Source organism: Myotis brandtii, unplaced genomic scaffold, assembly GCF_000412655.1.
Source record: "Myotis brandtii unplaced genomic scaffold, ASM41265v1 scaffold1204, whole genome shotgun sequence".
Lineage (NCBI taxonomy): Eukaryota > Metazoa > Chordata > Mammalia > Chiroptera > Vespertilionidae > Myotis > Myotis brandtii.
Genome location: NW_005354186.1, coordinates 198,657 through 206,517, shown reverse-complemented (window position 1 = coordinate 206,517; position 7,861 = coordinate 198,657). Strand labels below are relative to the sequence as shown.

Sequence of the window (7,861 nt, the reverse complement as noted above, 5' to 3'; positions counted from 1 at the left end):
ACCCGCCTTGGCCGGCCACGCCCCCCGATCACCGCCTTGGTCGCCTCCCTCTTGGCGGGGTGAGGGTGGGGGCAGATGCTTAACACAGGAGCTGCCCTAGATCAGGGCAGCTCCTGCATTGAACGTCTGCCCCCTGGTGGTCAGTGCACATCATAGCGACCTGTCGTTCTGCTGTTTAATTGATTTGCATATTAGGGTTTTATTATCTTCTTTTTTTTTTTTAACCCCACCCCTATTATCTTCTTAATATAAGAAAGAAACATGTGAATTAACCATCCCTCCACTACGCTCACCAGCCAATCAGGAGTGTGTATGCAAATTAACCCAACAAAACGGCGGGTTAATTTGCATACACAGGCGCCGGGCGGAAAGCAGAGTGGGAGAGCTGGTGGCTTGAGGGGACGTGGCTCCCTTGGTCGCTCCCCCCCAAGCCGCCTGGCGGAGAGCAGAGCGGGAGAGCTGTCGGAGAGTGGAGCGGCTTGGAGAACTTGGCAGAGTGGGAGGCCATGGGACAGAGACAGAGCAGGGAGGGAAAACCAAGAGCATTGGGAGCACCAAGAATTGAAGCATCACCCCATATACCAAAAGGTTGCAGGTTCAATCCCCAGTTAGGGAGCATAGGAGAGGCATCCAATCGATGTTTCTCTCTCACATCTATGTTTGTTTCTCTCTCCCTTCCACTCTCTCTAAAATCAATAGAAATGTATCCTCAGGTAAGGACAAAAAAAAAAAAAAAGCAAATGTGCTTTCCAACAGATGCATGGGAATAGTAGTTCTGATGGCAGCCCCAGGACTGGAAGCGGAATCTCAGAGTGCGGGGAGCACCAGGAATGCTGGGAATCGTAGTTCTGGTGGCAGATGGATCTCCTAGACCAGTGATGGCGAACCTTTTGAGCTCGGCATGTCAGCATTTTGAAAAACCCTAACTTAACTCTGCAGTGATGGTGAACCTTTTGAGCTCGGCGTGTCAGCATTTTGCAAAACCCTAACTTAACTCTGGTGCCGTGTCACATATAGAAATTTTTTGATATTTGCAACCATAGTAAAACAAAGACTTATATTTTTGATATTTATTTTATATATTTAAATGCCATTTAACAAAGAAAAATCAACCAAAAAAAATGAGTTTGCATGTCACCTCTGACACGCGTGTCATAGGTTCGCCATCACTGCACTAGAGCAAAGTGAGCCTGGAGCAAGTTACTGTTGCGGTGGGGGTTGGACAGAAAGCAAAGGTGAGAGACATAAGTAAAATCAGAGTGTCTAGGAAAAATTGAAGGGAAGATATCCTAAAACTTACAGGAAATCTTCACCAATGAAGCAAAGAAAAAAAAATGCCTCTATTATTCTGTGAGCAACAAACCAAACTGAGTTGTGTCTCAGACAATTTGCTCATATGATTGCAAAGACAGACAGAAACTCCCGAATTGGAGAGGGCTCCCCTGAGGGCTCCCAGATTGGAGAGGGTGCAGGTCGGGCTGAGGTGCCCCCACACCCCCAGTGCACGAATGTCGTGCACTGGGCCTCAAGTATACTAGAAGCCCGATGCACGAATATTCGTGTAAGAATAGGCCTTCCTTCCCCTGGCTGCTGGCACCACCTTCGCTCTGGCCTAGAGCCGCCTTCCGCCTTTGCGCGCTGCCCAGAGGCCCGGAGCATCCGGGACGGGGCGGAATGCTTGCCATGGCAATGACGCAAGCGTCCCAGCCCAGCTGCCACCATCTTTGTCACGCCAATTTGCATATTCCCTTTTTATTGGCTGTGGGCGTTTCCATCTTTGTCGTGCAGTTATGGTCAATTTGCATATTCTGTCTTTATTAGATAGGATGTCTTGTAAAATTATGTTTAATTTTGCCTTTTCTTACTCATGCATCTGTTGGAAAGCACATTTGCTTTTTTTTTTTTTTTGTCCTTACCTGAGGATACATTTCTATTGATTTTAGAGAGAGTGGAAGGGAGAGAGAAACAAACATAGATGTGAGAGAGAAACATCGATTGGATGCCTCTCCTATGCTCCCTAACTGGGGATTGAACCTGCAACCTTTTGGTATATGGGGTGATGCTTCAACCAACTGAGTCACCCAGCCAGGGAGCACATTTGCTTTTAATTCTGATTTTTCTGTATTAAATTTCTACTTTTTATTTTTTTATTGATTGATTTTAGAGAGACAGACAGACATAAATTTGTTGTTCCACTTATTTATGAATTCATTGGTTGATTCTTTTTTTAAAATATATTTTATTGATTTTTTACAGAGAGGAAGGGAGAGGGATAGAAAGTTAGAAACATCGATGAGAGAGAAACACCGATCAGCTGCCTCCTGCACACTCCCTACTGGGTATGTGCCCGCAACCAAGGTATATGCCCTTGACCGGAATCGAACTTGGGACCCTTCAGTCCTCAGACCAACACTCTATCCACTGAGCCAAACCAGTTAGGGCCATTGGTTGATTCTTGTATGTATCCTGACCATGGATCGAGCCTGCAAACTTGGTGTATCGGGATGATGCTCTAACCAACTGAGCTACCTAGCCAGGGCTAAATTTCTACTTTTTAATTTGTAAAGTTTCTTACAAGTTTTTATTTAATTTTTTCCAGTGTTCTGTCTGTGTTTTGCTTCAAAGATGGAAGTATCTTGTGGTGCTTTGATGCTTGTTTATATATATAAAACTGATAAATGTGCAGATAGCCTATCTAATAAAGAGGGAATATGCTAATTGACTCTCACGCTGTTGCAAATATGGTGGTGCCCACAGCCAATAAGGAGGGAATATGCTAATTGACTGCCCCCACCTTCAAAGATGGCAGTGCCCACAGCCACAAGATGGCCGGCAGGGGAGGACAGTTGTGGGTGATCAGGCTAGCAGGGGAGGGCAGTTAGGGGCGACCAGGCCAGCAGGGTAGGGTAGTTAGAGGTGACCAGGCCGGCAGGGGAGGGCAGTTGGAGGGGGGGACCAGGCCGGCAGTGGAGGGCAGTTAGGGGTGACCAGGCTGGCAGGGGAGGGTAGTTAGGGGTGACTGGGCCGTCAGGGGAGGGCAGTTGGAGGGGGGGGCCAGGCCGGCAGGGGAGGGCAGTTAGGGGCGACTGGGCCAGCAGGGGAGGGCAGTTAGGGGCGACTGGGCCAGCAGGGGAGGGCAGTTAGGGGCGACTGGGCCAGCAGGGGAGGGCAGTTAGGGGCGACTGGGCCAGCAGGGGAGGGCAGTTAGGGGCGACTGGGCCAGCAGGGGAGGGCAGTTAGGGGCGACTGGGCCAGCAGGGGAGGGCAGGTGAGGGCGATCAGGCCGGCAGGGGAGGGCAATTGGGGATGACCGGGATGGCAGGGGAGGGCAATTGGGGGCGATTGGTCTGGCAGGGGAGTGGTTAGGCGTCAATCAGGCTGGCAGGCAGAAGCGGTTAGGGGCAATCAGGCAGGCAGGCACCCGAGTGGTTGGGAGCCAGCAGTCCCGGATTGTGAGAGGGATGTCTGACTGCAACTGCCGGTTTAGACCGGCAGTCGGACATCCCCTGGGGGGCCCCAGATTGGAGAGGGTGCAGGCTGGGCTGAGGGACACCCCCCCGCCCGTGCACGAATTTCATGCACCAGGCCTCTAGTTATTATATAAAGCAACAGTTACTTGAGAAAAATTTTATTACTCTGGACAGTAACTTAGCTTAGACAGTAACGTATTTTCTCTTATCTTTTGGTAATATATAGGTTTGAGGTAGTTCATTTAATTTCTATAAATGCAAACAAGTTTTAGTTTTTATTTCAGCTACTTTAAGGAACTCACTAGTATGGCATACTTCTCCAAATTTTTGTTTCCTTTATTACTTTCACTTTAAATGTTTAATTTGTGTTGTGATTTAGAGAATAAGAAATCTTTTTCAGAATGAACCTTTTATTGTATTGTTTGGAGAAAGGTTGATGTTAGTTATGAATTCATAAATATAGTTTTACTAAAGGTTGCCTCTCCTATCTGCTGGCTTTTCAGATGAAAGTCAAAGGAAAGTGGAATTTATTCTTGTATTTCAGTATTTCTTCTTAAAGCTTTTTTTTTTTTTTTTAAACTAGTTAGCCTTGCTCTTTCTTGCCCAAAAGCAACAGTGTCTTGGCTTGTCTTGGGATCAAGCAGTGTTGTGTTTACAAGACTGCTTTCTTAGCTTTTGCTCTGCGATATTTAGTAACATCTTTCCAAATAGATTATTTGGTCTAGTGAAGATCAAACAAGCTGCTCTCTTATTAGTGAATCTAAAGTTTTACGTTCCTGTGGGTCCTTCAGATTCTATTTGTCTATCTTCCTCACCTCTCCTCTTTTTCTCAGTAAACACAGTTCTCTCTTCCAAAAGCATGCTTAATAAATCATAATGACGGATGGGTTAGAATTTCACATTTTATTTAACTTAAAAGTAACGTAATGGTAATGAAATCTTGAAGACATTTTGCTAGGTGAAATAAGCCAGACACAAAAGAACAAATATTGTATGATTACACATACATGAGGTACCTAGAGTAGTCCAATTCATGGAGACAGAAAGTAGAATGGTAGTTGCCAGGGGAGAGGAGGGAACAGGGAGTTAGTGTTTAATGGGTATGAAGTTTCAGCTTAGAATGATGACAAAGTTCTGAAGATGGTTGGTAGTGATGGTTGCACAACAATTTTACTGCACTTCATGCCACTGAACTGCATACCTAAAAACAATTAAAATGGCAAATTTTATGTTATGTGTATATTAGCACAATTTAAAAAAAATATATATATATTTATTGATTTCAGAGAAGGAGAGAGGTATAGAAACATCAATGATGACAGAGGATTATTGATTGTCTGCCTCCTGCATGCTCCACACTGGGGATTTAGCCCTCAACCCAGGCATATGCCCTGGCCAGGAATCGAACCGTGACCTGGTTCATAGGTCAACACTCAACCACTGAGCCACTCCAGCCTGGCACTTAACTTTTATTTATATCAATTATTATGGTAAGATTGGTTTTGTTATATGTTGTTTTGCTAAAGTTGCAGAACTTATTAATGATGTTAAGTGAGGACTTGCTGTACTTTAGATTCTTATGGGTTGATGTTCCTCATGAGTTTTCTAAAGCATTACATGATCCCAAGTGTCTGTTTAATTTTTCTTGCCTTTTTGTTTCATTGGTCCATTTATTCAAACATTTATTGAATTCCTTTATATGCGAGGCATGGTTCAAGGTATTAGAGATAAAGTGGGCAAAAATAGGCAAGGTCTCTAATTTCTATCTTAGTTTGAGATTGGAGAAAGCAGTTAATGAATGAACAAAATTTCATATAATAATGACTACAAATAAAATAAAACAAGGTGTGATAATGACATGGGGCAGAAAGGGAAGACTACATTAATCACAGTTTAACAATGGGGATACATTCTGAGAAATGTGTCACTAGGTGATTTTGTTGTTGTGCAAACATCATAGAGTGTGCTTACACAAATTTAGATGGTATAGCCTTCCACACACAGAGGCTATCTGGTATACTATCATCATATATGCATTCCATCCTTAACAGAAACATCGTTATGCAGCACATGACTATAATTGAGATTGGTGTAGAGAAGGCCTTAGTGAGAAGGTGATATTCATGCTGAAAGATACAAGGTAGGATATTTAATGCTAAGTTTTGTGGACAGAAGGAATAGCAAGTGCAAAGGACTGAGTAGTAGGAACCAGGATCCAGTGGGGATTTCCAAATTGCATTCTGCTGTTATTTGTTTTTATTTATTTATTTTTTAAATATATTTTTATTTTATTTTTAATATATTTTTATTGACTTCAGAGAGGAAGGGAGAGGGAGAGAGAGATAGAACATCAATGATGAGAGAGAATCATTGATCAGCCGCCTCTTGCACACTCCCCACTGGGGATTGAGCCTGCAACCCGCGCATGTGCCCTTAATCAGAATTGAACCCAGGATCCTTCAGTCCACAGGCGATGCTCTATCCATTGAGCCAAACCGGCTAGGGCAATGACATTGACTTTTTGAAGAGACCAGTCTGGTTCTCTGGTAGACTTTTTTGACATTCATGATTTGTCTCAATGTTTTCCTGTGTTATTTAACTCTATCCCTTACTGCACTTCATGGTGAAAGTGCAGTCTTAAAAGACAAGACTAAAGGCTTAATTATATTCATATTATCAATCTTTTGTGACACTGTTCATGTCAGATTTTTCTACTATAATTTGATGACTTGGTTAACGTGAAAGTGCTAGATCTTTGCTTTGAAAGGTTTCCCTTTACACTTAGTTACAGCCATTAGTCTTTTACACTTAGTTAAAGCCATTAGTCTTTTTGACACTGACCTTTGGACAGTATAAGTCTCTTCTTTAAGCTGGTGTGTCCTTTTGACATGCCCCCATTGGTCTTTGGGTTGTTTTCTGTCACAACAAGATATCTCAGATTCACCTAGTACTCTCCCCATCCTTGACCTGAAATCAGTCATTTTCTTAGGAAGACCAAGTTGTTTTTTACAGGGAATTCCATTAGAAACCAAGCTCATTGTTGCTAGGTCTTTATTATTTCTAGATCCTTTCAGTGGGCAGAGCTAGAAAAGATGTTTTTTAGAAATCAGAACTTCATATTGATATTTCCAATTTAAAATGTTTATTGATTTTTAGAGAGGGAGAAGGTAGAAACATCGATTAGAGTAAAACATCTACCAGCTGCCGCCTCTATGCCCCCTACTGGGGATCAAGCCTGCAATCCGGACATCATGTGCCCTGACCGGGATTCAAAACAGTGACCTCTTGGTTCATGGGTTGACGCTCAAACACTGAGCCACACTGGCCAGGCTTGATATTTCCAGTTTACTTTGAACATATTGCAGGGCTTTTTTTTCCCTTTAGATTTATATTTGTCTCTCTGTTTCCTTAAACTGAAAATCTTTTTTTTTAGTTAAACAATGCTTTTATTGCTTGAGTACATAGATATTTTATGCAACCAGTGCAGAAGCTGTGGATGACTCGTATTTCCAGTTGGTGGGGAGGCTCGTTTGGTCTTACAGTATTAAGCCAACCTGTGAATACAGCTCTCGATCAGAATCAGACGGAATTTAGCATCCTTATCCTTTCTGTTCCTCTCAAGATGCTTTCGAACTTAATTAAATGGTTGAGATTCTCAGGAAGATCAGGAGCAGGTCCTTTAGACTTAAGAATTCTCAGGATCTTACTGCCTGTCACAAAACGTACTTGTACAACGCCATGCGAGTCTCTCAGGATCACACCGATTTCTGAGGGAGTCAGGCCCTTCTTGGCCAGTTTGTAGATCTGCTTCTTCACGTTGTCAGACGTCAATTTCAGCCAGGTGGGGACGCTGCAGTGGTAGTGCAGAGCCGATTGGGACAGGCCCTTCCCGGGAGTGTGCATGCGACCCATGATGGTGGCGGACTGGCAGTGGAAAAGAGATAAACTGAAAATCTTGATTTTTAGTTCTGTTCACATTTATTTGCATTATCCTACAGAATACATAAGTGCTGTCTTGTGTGTGTGTGTGTGTGTGTGTGTTAATCCTCACCCGAGGATATTTTTCCATTGATTTTTAGAGAGATTGGAAGGGAGAGGGAGAGACAGAGAGAAACATCGCTGTGAGAGAGACACATCGATTGGTTGCCTCCTGCATGAACCCCAACCAGGTCCGGGGAATCTGCAACCAAGGTACATGCCTTTGACTGGAATCGAACCTGGACCCTTCAGTCCACAGGCCGATGCTCTATCCACTTAGCCAAACCAACTAGGGCAGTGTTGTTGTTTGTATTGATTTGAGGGAGAGAGCGACAGAAAAATATTGATTTGTTGTTCCACTTACTTATGCAATCGTTGTTTCTTGCATGTGCTCTAACCAGGGCTTGAACCCA

The 7,861-nt window shown here is 43.6% G+C and overlaps 1 pseudogene; it reads right to left on the bottom strand.

Annotated features, from left to right (window-relative positions):
• Nucleotides 1–6,892: 6,892 nt before the first annotated feature.
• On the bottom strand, nucleotides 6,893–7,401 carry LOC102252352 (annotated as a pseudogene).
• Nucleotides 7,402–7,861: the final 460 nt, after the last annotated feature.